At 36.5% G+C, this 18,679-nt stretch overlaps 1 non-coding gene across 1 annotated transcript in view; it reads left to right on the top strand.

The window, feature by feature from the left end:
• The window catches only part of LOC118878171 (uncharacterized), a 52,042-nt gene extending 33,731 nt beyond the window's left edge, over nucleotides 1–18,311 (top strand). Inside the window, exons 5-6 of the transcript XR_011604812.1 lie at nucleotides 17,419–17,722; nucleotides 17,871–18,311. This is a non-coding gene — a transcript (uncharacterized protein). The remainder of the gene's footprint in view (nucleotides 1–17,418; nucleotides 17,723–17,870) is intronic.
• The last annotated feature ends 368 nt before the right edge of the window (nucleotides 18,312–18,679 follow it).

The raw sequence follows: 18,679 nt of genomic DNA, 5'->3' as shown, positions 1-18,679 counted from the left end.
AGTAGACTGCCACGCCCACTCTAACGCCCACAAGCCGCCCAAAACTGTGGCTCCTACAGTTTTGATGCTAGATAGAAAATTTTAACTGAAATGTAATGTTCTCATCAATACCTATCGATTGACCCAAAAAAAAGTTTGCCACGCCCACTTTAACGCCCACAAACCGCAAAACCCTGTGACGCCCACAATTTTCATGCTAGATAAAAAATTTTAACTAAAATGTATTGGTCTCGTCAATACCTATCGATTGATCCAAAAAAAAATTTGCCACGCCCACTCTAACGCCCATAACGCTTAAATCTGTATACCGCCGGTAGGTGGCGCATTTTAATCTCGCTTTGCTGCTTGCATATCTCCATATAGCTGAGTAACGGGTATCTGATAGTCGAGGTACTCGACTATAGCGTTCTCCCTTGTTTTTGTTGGTTTGCTGGCTAAGCGGCCCTTTAATGGTGGCTAACTCGAAGCGCTTGGCAACAGAGGCCCATGAAGGGCTTTGCCAAAAAATTAAACGCAGTCTAAGAAATTTAATTGTAGATACAAAAAGAAATACGCAAAACCAAAACTGAAAAGTAAAAGTTGTCCGATTCTACAGATGGCCAAAAGCTAACACTCGGGCCGGAAATGTTAACACAAATTTTCACAAGCGATGGATGGATGGATGTACGGCCAGATGGACGTGGGGCTTAGTTAAATATATATATATCTTTTTTATATTTACGGGGACTTGTCGCGGCTCAATTAGCGAAATGCCTACGAGCTGCTTTTGGCAGTTGGTTTTGGCCCACTGGACATGGACATGGATGGTGGTCATTATGGATGTGCCATTTACTATAAGTCGGCACACGTCCATTACCAAAGGAGTATGATCAACTATGGCAATACCTTGTAGGCCCAGTCCCTGGAAATCCTGGCCAAGTGACAATAATATAGTAATAAGTATTTATGGTGACGTTTTCTGACCATCCATAATACTAAATCAAATATATTTTCTTTATAGAATTTTTAGAACGTTACTTAAATTGAAATATCATTGTGAAGACACAGAACTTTGGATCATCTTTGATCTCGAGGTTTAACATAGCGCTATAGCTAGGTATACCTTTATTTGGTATCCCTCGACTGGATATTGGCCAGAAAAACTGGAACTGGAAAACTAACAAATGGACAGCAGAAGCCGGTGGCAGCATCCCCATTCCACATCCCAGACACTTGTTGGCCAGGCTTTTTTTTTTGGTTTTTTCTTGGCCTTCTTGAGAGACAATTGTTGCGCGTGTGTCCCCCCTTTGTCCATTTGGGCCCCCCTACCCCCTTTCGGTGGCCAGTGGCGTCTGCCCGTTACAATGTCCATTCATTTATAACGAATTTCAACATTGAAATGTTTAAATTTGTTTTACCAGCCAGAAGGAACAGGCAGCCAGGCCTAAAACAAATCGTTCGTACATATGTCTCTTGCCTCATCTCCACTCATTCACACCAACTTAAATGGAAACAGCAGTGGACAAAATAGTAGTGGTCAAAAATAAAAAATTAAGAATTACAAAAATGTATACAGTAGTTTTTTAAAATATATAAGCCCTGCTATTTTCATCCTGTAAATGTATAAAATAAATGGTTTAAATATCTATATTATTCTTAGCTTTAACCCTTAAGAAACACATTTCAAATGGGTTTAAAAGTTAAATTAAAGTTCCTCAGGCAAAAAACTGCTGCTTCCTTGACCTCTGCTGTACATATACTATATGAACTTATAGTCATGTCGTCTGGCTGTCTGTCAGGGCCGGGTATACTGATGTCCAAAAGACATTAGTTCGTAACTTAATTAATGTTTTTGTGTTAATTGCCGGCAGCAACAAAATTTAGAAAAACTCGAAAATGTTCGACAACACAAAAAAAAGTGGAAACAAAAAATTAAAACAAAATTTAAATGGAAACTAAACAGTAAACGGGGAGGGGAACTCTAGTCTGGTCATGAATGAAGGCATCGGGAATTAAATTGTCAGACCATCGAGGAACAAAACCATCAAACAACTGCCCAAAAAAGAGAGAGATATCGATCGCAACACGACAAGAGATATTCCCAGAAAGGCCTACATGGCCCACTAAGTGACCCAAAATGACAAAGATGATCCAAACACGAAGATGGACTGCCCAGATAGGTATTTATGGGTGTTGTAGCTGTGGACGAGTTGGCAAAATTGATTCCTAAATAGATCTTGTTAGGCGCTTTGATTTAAGACCCCACTTCCTGTGAAGAATATGGGGCCTAAGTCTTTGGGGGATTTCTTTTCTGTCACTTTGATTTAATACTCCACTTAAACATTTACCAGATTCGTTAATTTGGTACTTATAAATCCTTAGTCATTAGCCATTTTTTCTAGGGCACAGTAATTTACATAAAACTCTATTCGCAACCAATACTTTATTCTTAGTTTTAAAATTTAAAAGGTATTTATTAGGAACCAACCATTTTTAAACAGTTAAATCATGAAAATAGTCTTCAACATTTTTTTTAACCTAATAAATATTCTGTAAAAACATTAACTACTTAAATTAGCTTTAGGTTAAATAAAAACTACATAGAAGCCCCTCTGCCTTGAAAACGCCACGAATCAATCAGAGTTTTTGGTTTTTGGGGCTACCGTAGGCACTTTGACACTTCTTCGGCGGACGTTTCAATTATATGGCCAAAAGCCCCAGACAAATTAACAGATGCATAATTCATAATGTGGCTGCAGCGTTAATTTCCAAAAAGCGACTGGCGAATGGCACCACTTATGGATAATTTCGGAATTTCTGAATTTCGGTGGCTGACCGCAGTGGCGACGGCGCCAATTGTCCGCCCGATGGTCTCGCTTTTGGACATTGGTGTCATAATATTCGCAATGTACCAGATTTAATTTTTTGTAGCTTTTTGGGCCTTTTCGTGGTCTAAAAACAGATTTAGTGAGCGGGAGAGCGTTGATTAGAAGCGGCCAATTAGTAGATACAAATGTGTGTATAAAATATATATATATACATGTACAAGTTGCTTTGCCGATGACTTTGCAATTCGGTTGAACTGCAGGCTGCCCACACAGTTGGTGAACTCGCAGCGAGTCATTGAACAAGTGGGTATTACATAGGGTCGATGGGGTGATACCCAGTAATTCCTTTTAAATGGGAAAATTATTAGAAGAGGAAGATAGCAGAAACCCATAGGGGTATATAATTTAAAAGCAATCGGAAGTTTTAAAATCATTCAAAGGTGTCTAAAAGTATGCAACAAAATACTTCAAGCCGGAAAGTGTAATGGATTCTTCTTCAAAAGACAATGATATTTTTATTGCATACTTTTAAACCCCATTAGAAACGATTTCAAAGCTATGGTGACTTCAGTGGTTTTAAGAATCTATATAGATTTAAAAATTGAAAGCAGTTATTACAAAACCCTCCTCACTATCATACCTTTTAAATCATTTCTAAGCAAATTAAGCACCAGGAGACCTCTGATACCATTGGTTGTTTTTCGGTAAGACCCTAAATACCGATCTACCCATCGGTACGCGGGAAAGTACCCTATGCGAATATCGATTCAATGTCCAAAGTCTGACTAAGCCGGCCGGTGGCGTTGACGCTAACGATGACGCCATCTGGTGGGCAACTACGCTGTCACTGATTTTTCCTTGGCCCCCGTAACGCCCCCTTCTCAAGACCGCCCCTCCCAATACCATCCCCTCTCAAGACACTAAAAAGCTGCTTAAAGACATCGTTGTCGACGCATTTGGCCAACATCGTCTGCGTTTTTGGCCTCGGCCCGGTGTGCAGGTTTTTCCTTTTGGCCAGCCTCGTGAAAATGCATTAGCCGCAGCGTATGATTCATGCCCTGGCAGTCGCAGAAAAAAAAAACAGCAAAAGAAAAATAAAGGAAAAAAAAGACCAAGAAAATGCCAAGTGGAAGAGCCCCCGGCATATGGATTTTCCCATTGCCAGTGCATTTGGCCCCAATTCGCCGACCAGGCCCAAAATCCATGTTAATTCCTCAAGTGCTTTATTGTCTGGCCGGAGTTCAAGTGGATGTATCTACGGAATATCTGGGATGGCGACTAAAAATGGGATTGGCTGTGGCGCCATTCTGCAACATGCAGGCTATTTATTGTGGTCAAATTTGCTTCAAATCATATAAAAGACAATAAGATTAGTTAAATATATTGTGAGTTCCTGAATAATCTAAGCTGGGATCTACAAAAATATATAAGAAGATGACATAGAAATCACTAAGGTTTTCAAATCACTTTTAAACGTAACTTAAGGTGTTTAAAGGTATGCAGTGAGTGATGAAGATTCTCTTTCTAAATAAATTGCATTATGCCATTCAGAACACTAATTTTATGGACGGAAAATGGTATTAATCGTAATTTATCCAAATTAAGGCGTACAGCAAGAACACCACCTGTTTTGGGCAGCTTACAAAAAATGCGAAAATGGGTCAAAAAATAAATGTTCCTGAAAATGATGGGGATCGATAGCATTAGTAGCAAACTGCTCAAAACAGTCGGTCTTTTTGCTGTACGCCTTGATTTGACTAAGCTACGACTAAAAAACCACTAAAAAATGTATATTTTTGACCAAAATCTGAATCCCAAAAATAACCGATGTACCCCCTTACAAAAAATGCGAAAATGGATCAAAAAATAAATGTTCCTTAAAGTGATGGGGATCGATAGCATTTGTAGCAAGCTGCTCAAAACAGTCAGTCTTTTAGCTGTACGCCTTGATTTGGCTAAGCTACGACTGAAAAACCACTAAAAATAAGTATTTTTGACCAAAATCTGAATCCCAAAAATAACCGATGTACCCCCTTACAAAAAATGCGAGAATGGGTCGAAAAATAAATGTTCGTTAAAGTGATGGGGATCGATAGCATTTGAAGCAAGCTGCTCAAAACAGTCGGTCTTTTAGCTGTACGCCTTGATTTGACTAAGCTACGACTGAAAAACCACTAAGAAATGAGTATTTATGACCAAAATCTGAATCCCAAAAATAATCGATGTACCCCCTTACAAAAAATGCGAAAATGGGTCAAAAAATAAATGTTCGTTAAAGTGATGGGGATCGATAGCATTTGTAGCAAGCTGCTCAAAACAGTCAGTCTTTTAGCTGTACGCCTTGATTTGGCTAAGCTACGACTAAAAAACCACTAAAAAATGTATATTTTTGACCAAAATCTGAATCCCAAAAATAACCGATGTGCCCCATTACAAAAAATGCGAAAATGGGTCAAAAAATAAATGTTCGTTAAAGTGATGGGGATCGATAGCATTTGAAGCAAGCTGCTCAAAACAGTCGGTCTTTTAGCTGTACGCCTTGATTTGGCTAAGCTACGACTAAAAAACCACTAAAAAATGTATATTTTTGACCAAAATCTGAATCCCAAAAATAACCGATGAACCCCCTTACAAAAAATGCGAAAATGGGTCAAAAAATTAATGTTCGTTAAAGTGATGGGGATCGATAGCATTTGTAGCAAGCTGCTCAAAACAGTCGGTCTTTTAGCTGTACGCCTTGATTTGGCTAAGCTACGACTAAAAAACCACTAAAAAATGTATATTTTTGACCAAAATCTGAACCCCAAAAATAACCGATGTGCCCCCTTACAAAAAATGCGAAAATGGGTCAAAAAATAAATGTTCGTTAAAGTGATGGGGATCGATAGCATTTGAAGCAAGCTGCTCAAAACAGTCGGTCTTTTAGCTGTACGCCTTGATTTGGCTAAGCTACGACTAAAAAACCACTAAAAAATGTATATTTTTGACCAAAATCTGAATCCCAAAAATAACCGATGTACCCCCTTACAAAAAATGCGAAAATGGGTCAAAAAATAAATGTTCGTTAAAGTGATGGGGATCGATAGCATTTGTAGCAAGCTGCTCAAAACAGTCAGTCTTTTAGCTGTACGCCTTGATTTGGCTAAGCTACGACTAAAAAACCACTAAAAAATGTATATTTTTGACCAAAATCTGAATCCCAAAAATAACCGATGTGCCCCATTACAAAAAATGCGAAAATGGGTCAAAAAATAAATGTTCGTTAAAGTGATGGGGATCGATAGCATTTGAAGCAAGCTGCTCAAAACAGTCGGTCTTTTAGCTGTACGCCTTGATTTGGCTAAGCTACGACTAAAAAACCACTAAAAAATGTATATTTTTGACCAAAATCTGAATCCCAAAAATAACCGATGTACCCCCTACAAAAAATGCGAAAATGGGTCAAAAAATAAATGTTCGTTAAAGTGATGGGGATCGATAGCATTTGTAGCAAGCTGCTCAAAACAGTCAGTCTTTTAGCTGTACGCCTTGATTTGGCTAAGCTACGACTAAAAAACCACTAAAAAATGTATATTTTTGACCAAAATCTGAATCCCAAAAATAACCGATGTACCCCCTTACAAAAAATGCGAAAATGGGTCAAAAAATAAATGTTCGTTAAAGTGATGGGGATCGATAGCATTTGTAGCAAGCTGCTCAAAACAGTCAGTCTTTTAGCTGTACGCCTTGATTTGGCTAAGCTACGGCTAAAAAACCACTACAAAATGTTTATTTTTGACCAAAATCGGAATCCCAAAAGTAACCGATGTACATCCTTACAAAAAACGCGAAAATGGGTCAAAAAATAAATGTTCGTTAAAGTAATGGGGATCGATAGCATTTGAAGCAAGCTGCTCAAAACAGTCGGTCTTTTAGCTGTACGCCTTGATTTGACTAAGCTACGACTAAAAAACCACTAAAAATGAGTATTTTTGACCAAAATCTGAATCCCAAAAATAACCGATGTACCCCCTTACAAAAAATGCGAAAATGGGTCAAAAAATAAATGTTCGTTAAAGTGATGGGGATCGATAGCATTTGTAGCAAGCTGCTCAAAACAGTCGGTCTTTTAGCTGTACGCCTTGATTTCATTAAGCTACGACTGAAAAACCACTAAAAATGAGTATTTTTGACCAAAATCTGAATCCCAAAAATAACCGAGTTACCCCCTTACAAAAAATGCGAAAATGGGTCAAAAAATAAATGTTCGTTCAAGTGATGGGGATCGATAGCATTTGTAGCAAGCTGCTCAAAACAGTCGGTCTTTTAGCTGTACGCCTTGATTTCATTAAGCTACGACTGAAAAACCACTAAAAATGAGTATTTTTGACCAAAATCTGAATCCCAAAAATAAGCGAGTTACCCCCTTACAAAAAATGCGAAAATGGGTCAAAAAATAAATGTTCGTTCAAGTGATGGGGATCGATAGCATTTGTAGCAAGCTGCTCAAAACAGTCGGTCTTTTAGCTGTACGCCTTGATTTCACTAAGCTACGACTGAAAAACCACTAAAAAATGTATATATTTGACCAAATGAAACAAACTTGCCAAACGCCAAATCTCTATAGCCTAGCTATAGTTTTCGAGATCTCAGCGTTCATCCGGACAGACAGACGGACATGGCTAGTGATCCTGATCAAGAATATATATACTTTATGGTGTCGGAAACGCTTCCTTCTGCCTGTTACATACTTTCCGACGAATCTAGTATACCCTTTTACTCTAAGAGTAACGGGTATAAATACCCACCAAATAGACACCTAAAATGACATTATCAAGTGTTTTCAAAACCGTAGTGATCTCTGCACCCCTGAAATATTTAATGCAAATCATTTAAACTAAAATTTCTTTAATTAAAATGCTTGCTAAATAAAAATGTCAAGTTTTTCCAAATACCATTCAACATTCAAGCTTGTGTGAATTTCATTCAAGTGCGAATGTCTTCACGATCGTTTCGCTGAATCTTTCGAGTGTTTTTTGGAGTTTTTAACTGAAACGCTTTTCGCAGAAAAGGGCCTGAAATAGATTCGGACTTGATAATGCCCCTGCACGTAGCAGAAAACACGCTCCAACTTAAAAAAAACCGGGCCTGTCCGAGTGTCCCGTGTTTCTATAATTCACGGGCAATTAAAAAAACAACAAAAGCCCGGTTTAGTTCGGACCGCCGGCCTGGCAACAAGTTGAAAAATTAGAAACTAAACGTTCAGGAACTAACCGAATCCGAATCCGAATCCGAAGTCGATGTCGAAGTCCAAGTCTCGAGTTGAGGCTGATGTTCATTAGGCGACGCATGCGCAGGTAGGCCTACATTTAATGTAATTATCAATGATTAATGAATTGCTTGAGCAAACATTGTGCGAACGAACCGATACCTATGCCTATATGGCTTTACCAAAACCGATACATTTATAGGCAAAGATAAGCTGGCAGATACAGATACAGCCGGCGAACCTGTGAACTAGGCCTAATGACCAACAAGAGCCGAAACAAACCCGAAAATCCACGAAAAAAAAACCTTCAGGTAGCACTTGGGACCTGCAATAAAATAAGGTAAAATAAAATCAAATCGAGCTGGGTGAGCTGAAATTAACACAAATCCTAGAGACGAACCGCTCTAATTTCCCCAACTACAATTAGCGACCTGGCACTTTTGCCATCGTCTCGATATTTCCCAGTAGATGTACTTGCTTCATTTGTGCACTCAAAGAAAACCGAATGGAGGTCCAGTCTATGTAAACAAATATAAGTGTTTTATAATGATCCGAGACTTTGAATGAAGGATCATAAATTAATTAATTAATAAATGTATCTAAATTATTATAGTTAATTTTTATGGTGCCAGAAATCTTATTTAATCATATCTAAAGTCTTCGTTATAAAACAATATTATTAATTTTTATTTATTAAAGGTGGCCAATTTTAATAAGGAAATTAAAGAAATTTTTAAAAACTACCAAAATTCATATAATAAAGGATTTACTTAAAAAAAAAGAATATTGTCACAATATATAGTATAAGTTCAGATACATTTTGCATATGCAATACCTTTTTTCTTATCCTATATCTATTTTTATGTAGAAATATGCCATTTATTGGAACTTTTGCGTTGCATTTCTTTGGGTGTAAGTAGATCGCTGAGGAGGAGTTGCCCGAATGGTCTGAAAAACGCGCAACTAATGATTGGAAAACGATTTCTTCGGCGAAGTTGTGGCAGTCAATTAAGCGGCGTGTGAATATCGATACGTTAACCGGAGTGTATGGCGTTCACGCCCCCAAACCAAAACCCAAAACCAAGCCAAAACCCAAAACCAAAATACAATACCAAAATCCAGACCCAAATCCCGAGCCAGAAGACCAACCTGGTGGCGTCATCCATCCATCTATCCATCCAATTCCAACTGCGGGTACGAACAGCCGGCGGCCCTAGGCGAACAATCGTCTGCAATATATATATTTATTTATATATTTGGGAAAGCCAACGATGATTTGAATTTCAAATTGCCCGGCAACACCTATTTATCTCCCCCTCTTCGCGACACGCGTTCATCTAAAAAGTTCGATTTGTCAAAGCCCCAACACGATTATTCATCATTAGGGTAGTCGAGGTCTCCTCCAAAAAATCGCCTATAACTCTGCCAACGGCCTAGGGGTTGCATAAATTACAACGCGAAGAAATAAAATATTTTAGTCATCAAATAGGCGCAAAAAAACTATTTAAGACTGCCAATGAACTTTAAAATCAATTGAAGGAATATCATATAGCTATGGAAAAGAAATGCATTTTAGGCAATACATATTTTACATAACATTAGAATAACATTATCTACTATCAACGAGAACCCCTTGAACATCTGGCCAAAATTACAATGGCCACAAAAGCGGGTATCAAAATTATAATTAAATTAAAAGAACGGAACGACAGCAAAAAAAAAGGCCTATTAAAAGTGCCACTTACAATTAACAAAAGGAATAGGAACTGCGTAATGGTTACTGGTTACTGGATTCTAAACACTCGTATGCTCAGCTGTTCGGAACCCAAAAAGAGCAAAAAATAAAAAAATAAACCGAAACCAAAAAGGCAAAAGAAATACAATCTTTCTGCGCAGTTACATAAATTTCTGTTGAGTAGATTGGCTTGCTCCATGAATGGTTCCTATGAATCGAAACGGGAATCCAGGGGATCGAGGGGTCTATCTAAGTTCTGTTTCGCTCTGGGGTCTCACAACCTGAACTCTAACACATTGGTGGAGGTGACAAAGGTGTCATAGGCTGAGTTCTTTACTTACTCACTTAAAAGATACTTAAATTAATTACTACAAATATAGCAGGGATATAAACGTCATAATTTATTTAAAATAATATTAATACAAATATATATATAAAATATATGAGTAATCTCATTTCAGATATTTATCCTAATATTTTGTCTGCTTAAATATATAATATTTTATCAGTATATTTTAACTGCACATTTTTTAAATTCTAACTAATCGTCTTTATAAAGGAACTTTGTAAGTTAAGTAGCTACATAATCTATCCATAGTTTTCAGATATGTGTGTATGACACCCAAAAATTGAATAAAAATGCAATTCTTTTTTAAAAGCTATTTGATGAAACAGTTGATAAATGATTAATACTATTTTAATAAATGATGTATGCTGCAGAGTTCATAATGAGTTGGCTTTCGTCGATTTTGTCGCCTGTGGCCAGAGACAAAGTGTGAATATGGAAAGAATGTGCGTGTTTGAGGTAGCCTAGCATTCGGAGGCAGTCGGCAAATACGCATAACAAACGCAATTAAATTTTATAAATATTTAAAACACCCATTTACATACTCGACCCACACACACGAGGATCGACCGAGGGGGTTTTTGGGGATCTGGGAGCCCGGGGTGTTGGATAGTTGGATCGCTTGGGTTGCTCTTTTTTTTTTTGGTGGATCGCTGGGGGTCTCGGGATCGGTTCGGATCGGAACGGATCGGATTGGATTGGATCGTATCGTCATGTGGCCACATGAACATGGCCAAAATCGAAAGGGGAAGTCGCACAAGCACTGTGCGTATAAAAGACTTTTTATTGCTTTTGAATTTAATTTTGTTTTATGCGATGTTTCGGTTTTCTGTTTTCTGCTGGAATGTGAGCCAACTTGATTTGTCAGGTTTACGCATATATATATATATATATACCTATATAAAAGTAAGGAGGGGGTCTAATCAAACGACAGCGGGTTGACAATGAAGGGCTCGATTTTTGGGCTCGACTTTGGGCCTCGGGCTATGTTTCTCTCTTTTTTTTTATTTTGACTTAATTATTTATGTATTTATTATCGGCGACAAGCGAGTCCATTATATGGACAGATGTTGTGTGTTTGCTCATGTTTGTACACATTTCCAAATTGGTTTTTTTTTTATTTTTTATTATTTTTGGCCCGAAGGAAATTGAAAGTTATTTGCGTTCAGAATTTAATTAGATAGACTTCGTGCTGAAAACCACTTAAACTTGATTTGTGGCCGTGTGTGGATTAACCCACTTTGCCCCACCATCAGATCCAAACTTAATGACTTGGAATAGGCCATAGATGTTTAAGGGTTATCTGGCAAATCGAAAGATCAAGGGAAATACTCCAAGAAGAACTATTTAAATACTATACTACTATACTACTATAAAGCCATGAAATACTCAAGTTTACAACGGCTTCATAGTTAATATCTTTCAAAAGGTTGACCTATCATATATCAAATGCAGTACTTAAATACCCATTTATTTGTACAGGCATTTTAAAAACTTTGTTTTAAGTTTAAATCAAGATTACAGGACTCTTTATACTCTATAGAGTATGGGTATACTCATATAATAAAAATAAATATTAATAAAATCATTTTTTTAAAAAGTTTTTGGAGTATTTTGACCTTAGACAGGATTGCTAACCCTCTCTGTTATTCCTGATTATTTATGAGGCACAATTCCTGCGCGATATTTTCGGGCGAAAAAAATGCCTGTCTTCAATGCAAAGTGCTCTCCATTCACAGAACTCCCAGGTTTTATTTTTATTGTGTTTTGTTTTTTCGGGACCCTTTGTGGTCTCAACCTGGTTTTCTTCATTTTTCTTATTTTTGCACAGCCCCAACGATCTTTTCTTAACGTCTTCGTATTACTTAGCAAATTAATAACCATAAAAATCTTAATGTCCAGCTCGCCGAAGAAACGAAATCTTTAGCTTGCCTGTTGAATTTCTTATGAAAAACGTTTCGCGAAGCTCACAGAAATCCAAAAGGAAAAAATCACACAAAAAAATACACAAGAGACAAGAAAAAGAAGAAATAAATAAAACTCAAGAGACAAAAAGCAAAAAAAAAAAAAAGATCAAAATAAATACAAGCTGAAGAAGAAGATTAACAGAAGTGCCGCCATTTAAATTTATTTACTTACGAGTGTGAACTTTATGCCCGTGGCGTTCGACTTCCCTTAACCCCTCGACGGCCCCCCCTGGCCGGCCATTCTTAACCCTTTTTTCCCGGGTGGGGAACGCCACCGTTGTCAATGCCAAAAAATGTGTGACGGTCGCCAGATCCCAAAACTCGATCTTAGTTCGCTTCCTGCCCCAAAAAAGAATTAAACAAAAAAATAACTAAGATGCTCGCAACCTTTTTGTGTTTCTCACATGATCTGCGAAATAATGCGGCCTAGGTAAATCTCATTATGGGGTTACCATGAAATACTCTTTTTTTCCCCTCCCCCCTTTTTTGGCAACCCAATAGAGACTTTCACTTTGTGAAAAATTAACACAAAAAAGGGCTGGGTTTTGCGATGTTGCGGGATTTCGGAATTGTGTAATATAAAAAAGAAACAATATGTTTGATATATAATCACTGAACTTAGCTATATGGTTTTTAAAAAATATGTATCTAGGTTTCTTTATCAGCATTAGATATACATAAGTGAATTCGGAAAATCCAATGTAAGTATCTTTATGTTACGTATTCAATTCATAGGTTATATTTTAAAATATAGAATTTATTTATTTTGAGTTGTATTTTCTAAACTAGGTCTTAACTAATTACCATGTTCTAAGAATTACGAGAACCAAGTTTTTTATTATAATCCCTAGTAGAACTTGGGTTAGTACAAAACCATATATTAATATTTTAATCTTAATAAATTTGTATATTACCAAGCTTAAAAGTTTTTTATTTTTAAAATACTAGATAAAATATATTTCCGTTTAGTTCTTAAAAATGTTCCCCCTATTTCAAAAAAACCTTTTAAGTCAGTTACTCCTTTCCCACAATCTCCATTTTGATACGCTCCATTCACAATTTTTTATTTGGCGACTCGCCGCTAGCCCTCATCATCGTCTTCATGATTGTCGTCGGTTTCGTAATTTGATTCCAGTTAAAATGAAATGAAATCTTGTTGCCCTAAAAAGCAAAGGCCCCAAAAAATAAAAGAAAGAAGACAAAACGCAAAACTCCTCGCATATCTTTCTGGCGTTTCCTTTTGAACTTGAAGACGATGATGCCGCGGCTGGAGGCTTTTAAGCCCGATATTTTCGAGGACCGCCGACCCTTTTTCGATACTCTGCGAAAAGGGTTCGGTGGTTATGATACCATATGTGTCATAAACTCAGTTACTTATGTGGAATTCACCTAATCAGCCAGAATAATTAATGGACTTACTTAGTTATTTATAAAACCATACATTAATGTTGTAAATTTAAAAACATTTTCTAAAAATTTCACATTGCCTTGCTAAAATTAGTTGTGACAATTGTTAACCAATAATATTCGGTACATTAATGAATTCCAATAAAAGAGTATAGAGAGTATTGTTTTCAGCCAAGAACCAAATTCTTTCCTGCTTTTTATCACGACTCGGTTATTTTTTTTGTGTGTTCTGGCCGGATTTTATGGGAATTGTGGCAACATTTCGCACATATATCTTGAAAGTAACTTCTTTTGGCCTACGCAAAATGCCAATTTTCCCCGGACAGCCCCCAGCACTCCAAAAAAAACTCGTTTTCCAACCGCACGTGCTGCTGCTATGCGGTCAGTTAATAATATTTGAAATCTCTTTCCGCCCGACTCGTAGTTGGCATTTTATGCTCATAATTTATGCGACGCCTCAAACGATTCATTTGCATACGAAATGTTTGAAATGGCATTGATTTGACAACAGTCAGACGCGCAGACTCAGGTGGATCGAGTCTTCCCCAGAAGATTGAAGACTGTAGATTAAAGACTGAAGATCCGAAGACCCCTTGGCAACAACAACTGGGTGAGCATATCGGGCGAAATCGCAGCGACAGGCATTCAAACACATCGACTAATTAATGAAATCTCAATCTAATCCGAGCGATCGAATTGAATTAACGTTGTTGTATTTTCTCGGCACAAAACGCTATGAAAAAGGAGATGGTAGCGTGACACGATTTGCAATTGGAACTCTTAAGTATTCGGTCCTATAAATGGTAAAAAAAAAACATAATTACTTATAGAGATTTTTCGATTTGAATATAAATACTATTATCATGTTTTTCTTTGTGGAAAATGTACCTTTATTTAAATTATAATAATAAACATTTATTAGCAAACATTGTAAATGTATTTAACTATTGAAATATTATATTACAGATAATGTTAAGATTTAATATCATTAGCGGTTTGTTCAACGTAATTTATAGTTATAGAAGTACTTAATAAAAATGCATAGATAATATATATATATATTATTATATTTGAAAAGTGATTAAACTTTTTGGGAACACCTGTAATGACTTCATATGGAATCGCGCTCTGTAAAGTCACGAATACATAATATTTGGATTTGGATTGAATGTTCAACACCGCTAGAAATCGAGTTCAATGGATTTATGCCGACAGAAGAGCAAAAATCAAAAAACCAACCTGTTGCGATGAATATGCTAAGCATATGCATTGAAATTCCTTAATTTGCCTAATAATCGACCCGTTAAGTTGGCCTGGCAACAAGTCAGATCAAATCGCTTGGAAATCGATCTGAAATCTGTTCGGTATTGAGATTCAGATCGAGAGCAGGGCGATAAAAAAAATACAAGCAAGTGGCTAAAACAAGAATCGCATATCGCTTTAGACACGCTTGGCAATCAGGAAAATAATGCCTATTTCTCTGACATTTTTCGGGGGTGAGCAGGCAACTCACAATTGCCAACTAATTGTTGGGCCTAAGTTCGTTTGGGCCGCAGCGAATTGCTTTTGGCCATATCTCTCTCTTTTTTTCGGAATTTTTGCCGGGCACCGAATCAAGTGACAATTGTTCCAAAGTTCGCAGTTGTAGTTTCTAGTCTTTGATTGATTAATTGCCCATTTGATTTGATTTTCAGCTATTTTTCGCCGCCTTTGACAATCGCCGAACTCTGTGATAAAGACTTTTGGCGACTCACAAGATGGCAAAAAAGAAATACATAAATACATAAAAAAAAGAAATATAATAGAGGCTGGGTAAGAGAAATACATAACAAAGATCGGCAATTATTTCACTTTATTCGATTTGGGCACATGGGAAAATTATACTCGAGCAGAAATGTACGTGATTGCCATTTAAATATTGCTCAACATCAAATTTATGGACTGAAATTAGGCGATACAGTGTTATAAAATCACATTCTCCATCAAATCTGTTACCAAAATGCTTGTTTTTAATTAAGGTATACTTTAAGAAAACCTAATATATAATATGAAGCAATAGGTTTTAAATAATAATTGCTTGATTACTTAATTAACAACATAAACACCTCATTACATACATTGCTTAGGCCTAAAAAATGTTATTATCAGTTCAGGTCGGTTAATAATTTAAGAAATAAAATAGGCCACACATCGATGGGCATAAAGGTCACTTGAAATGCTGAAACTCAGGCTCTATCTTATAATTATAAGTAAGGTAATTAATGGTAGTTGAATGAATAAATGCGGGCTTCAGTTTCTTATCAAACCACAGAAATTATAATTTTAACAAAACGAATTCATGAATGAAATAAACAGTATTATCTTTACAAAAACCTTAAAAAATGCATTAAATTGGTTCTAAAATGAATTATACTTTTTTTGCATTATCTGCGTACCCTTAAAAATGTCGGCCAAAGCTGAATTGAATATTTCCCAAGTAATTTGAAAAATCTTAAACAATTTGGAGGACAAAAGCTATCGCTAGAAAATTCCAAATAATTTCGTAGGTAAGTCCCCAACAAACGAAAAAACGTTGAGTTGGGTTCACAGTTTGAGCTGGAAGTGATCACTCCACCTCCTCTACGTTCTTCAGTTTTTTAAAGGAAGGCGCAGAAAGTCCGAAAAAAATGAGAAATAAAGGGAATCCTATTAAGCAGGCAAAACGTAAGCGGAATTTTAAGTTCATTTGCCCAGCAGAGCGTGCCCCGACTTTCATATGATGATTCCTTTATTCTTTTTTGCGGGCTTAACTCTTTTACCCAGTTGGCTGCCGTTCTATTTCTTTGGCTCTTAGGCATTCAAACTTGTCAAAACACAAGAATTACTAATTTTAGGTATAATACTATTACCTTGTTGGTAAAAAAAGAGGAAATGAAAATTGGAAATTAAATATACATTACATTAAAAGAGTAGCTGAAAAGTAAGTACATTTTAAAGATGTGATTATAATTATTAATATAAAAACGGAAAATTTAAAGATGTTATTATAATTATTAATATAAAAACGGAAAATTTAAGTTCATAAAATATTTTTACTATAATTTCATAATATTTGTATAAGACTTCGACTGTTTTTAAGAGTTATCTTTTCTAACTACAGCTCAAACTTGTTCTCGATCTAGAACCAAAAAAAGGGAAGAATATTTAGCATCGGCAACTGAACCCGAAATTAAGTGCCAAAAAGCAGCAGCTTCAATGGCTCCATTAAAAGCCAGGCTTTTATATCTGGCTGGAATCCATCGGTATCGGTATGGGTATATCGGTATATAAGTCGGTGGTACGTCGCCAAGTGGAGGCAACAGGTTGCTGCAGCTGCCACGCCCCCCTGGGGGCCTCCTTGAATTTCTGGAATCGTCGGGGTTTTTAAATGCACGGCAGGAAGAGTAGAGTTCCTTCACTTTGTATTCACAAATTAGACACAAGTTAAACATTTTTACGGTTTGTGAAGTGGAGCCGACGATGAGCGATGGACTCGTAGACACTGCCCCGTTGATGACGATGATGATGTTGTTTTTGCAGGCCTCAAGAACCGATACACTGCAAACAAATTGCCTAAGTCTTCAGGCCTATTCAAAAAACACATACAAATATCTCAAGTACAAACCCTTTTCTAATGTTTTATAAATAAGATTAATAACCTTTTATAAAACATTAAAAAAAGATTCTACAATAAAAAATTAATTCCAAAATTAATTATTAGTAAAGGCATTTCTAATAATTGTAAGTTAAGGTTGTAACAAAATTAAAAAAAAAACACATCTTTATTTATGGATGGGTGAACGCATTACCCTATGTCTTAAATAAAAATAAAATATTTTAATTAGGTGAGGCTTTTTTCAGTGTACTTATTGAGTCCCTTTTCATTCCAGCGCATCACTCAAAATTTACTTACCATGTAAAGCATGACCGTGTGAAACGATGCCGCCATCGTCTGTCTCTGTTGCTCCCCCTAAAACCCTCTCCACCCCCCTCGCTTCCGCGCCCCTGTCTGCTGTCCGAAGATCCTGGCCGCCCGGTCTGCCCCCCTAATTCATTACCACACATTGTACTTTTATGGAGATGGCATAAGTTCCTTGGTGCACCACCAACACAACCACTTCGCAGCCTTTTGGCCATGTCTGTGTCTGTCTGCCCCACCCAAAAGGCACAGTGGAGCAAGGACGATTGAAAAAGGTAAGGGTCATAAAAAGTTAATTACTTTTGAACACCTATTTTAAGAATATTTGTTGTTAACTTATAGCTATACTAAAACTTACTTTGAATAGTTCCATCCTACAAATAAAAATAAAATATCTCCCTCTTATTTCCGTTTAAATTTAAGACTTTTCCAAATGTTTCCTGAAGAATTCGCGTTGCTAACATTTTTAGTATTCCTATGTGCGCGATTTTGCGACACGGTATACCCAAAATGTGTGAGTGTGTGTGAAAGCTGCATGGGCCAAAAAAGGGGGTATTGGGCGGTAGGTGGGGCCAAGAAGAAGGAGGCTTCTTTCTGTCTCTCTTCCTCTCCCTTTATAATGTTGTTGTCTACTTGGAAGTCTGCACGCAATGCGTTTTGAGGGGGGTGTGGGGTGTGCAAAGCAGAGGCTTAGAGGGTTCATAGAGGGGGTCGAGGTGGGAGCAGTTGGAGTCACTTTGGAACGATGCTAGCTGCTTAAATGGATGGAGCCACTTTCAGCTACACTGTAAGAAACACAAGAAAAGGGATAACAATATATTAATGTTACAATTTTGTAAACTCTTTATTAAAAAGAAGGTAAAAATTTTTTTTTTATTTAATAAAATGTTTAGTTCACATGAAGTGGATGTTAAAAACATAAAAAATTTGTGTTTTCTTAAAAGAAAAAAAAAATTTTTTATTTGATGTTTAAGAGAAATAGTATTGTGAAAACATTTTAAAACTAAAAAAATCTAAATATCCAAAACCTAAACTCATTTTAAAAAGTTTTTTTAGATCTTTTGAGTTATTTTACTTAACAATTACCTTTATAAAATGATATTTTAGTGGAGCGCTATGTATGATTGTTCTAGTTTTTAATGTTTAAGAGAAATTGTATTGTGTCAATATGTGAAAACCAAAAATTTAAAATATCAAAAACCTACAGTTCTTCATATAAGTAAGTATATTTT

The sequence above is a fragment of the Drosophila suzukii genome, chromosome X, assembly GCF_043229965.1.
Source record: "Drosophila suzukii chromosome X, CBGP_Dsuzu_IsoJpt1.0, whole genome shotgun sequence".
Classification (NCBI taxonomy): Eukaryota; Metazoa; Arthropoda; class Insecta; order Diptera; family Drosophilidae; genus Drosophila; species Drosophila suzukii.
This window is presented reverse-complemented; position numbering and strand designations above follow the sequence as displayed.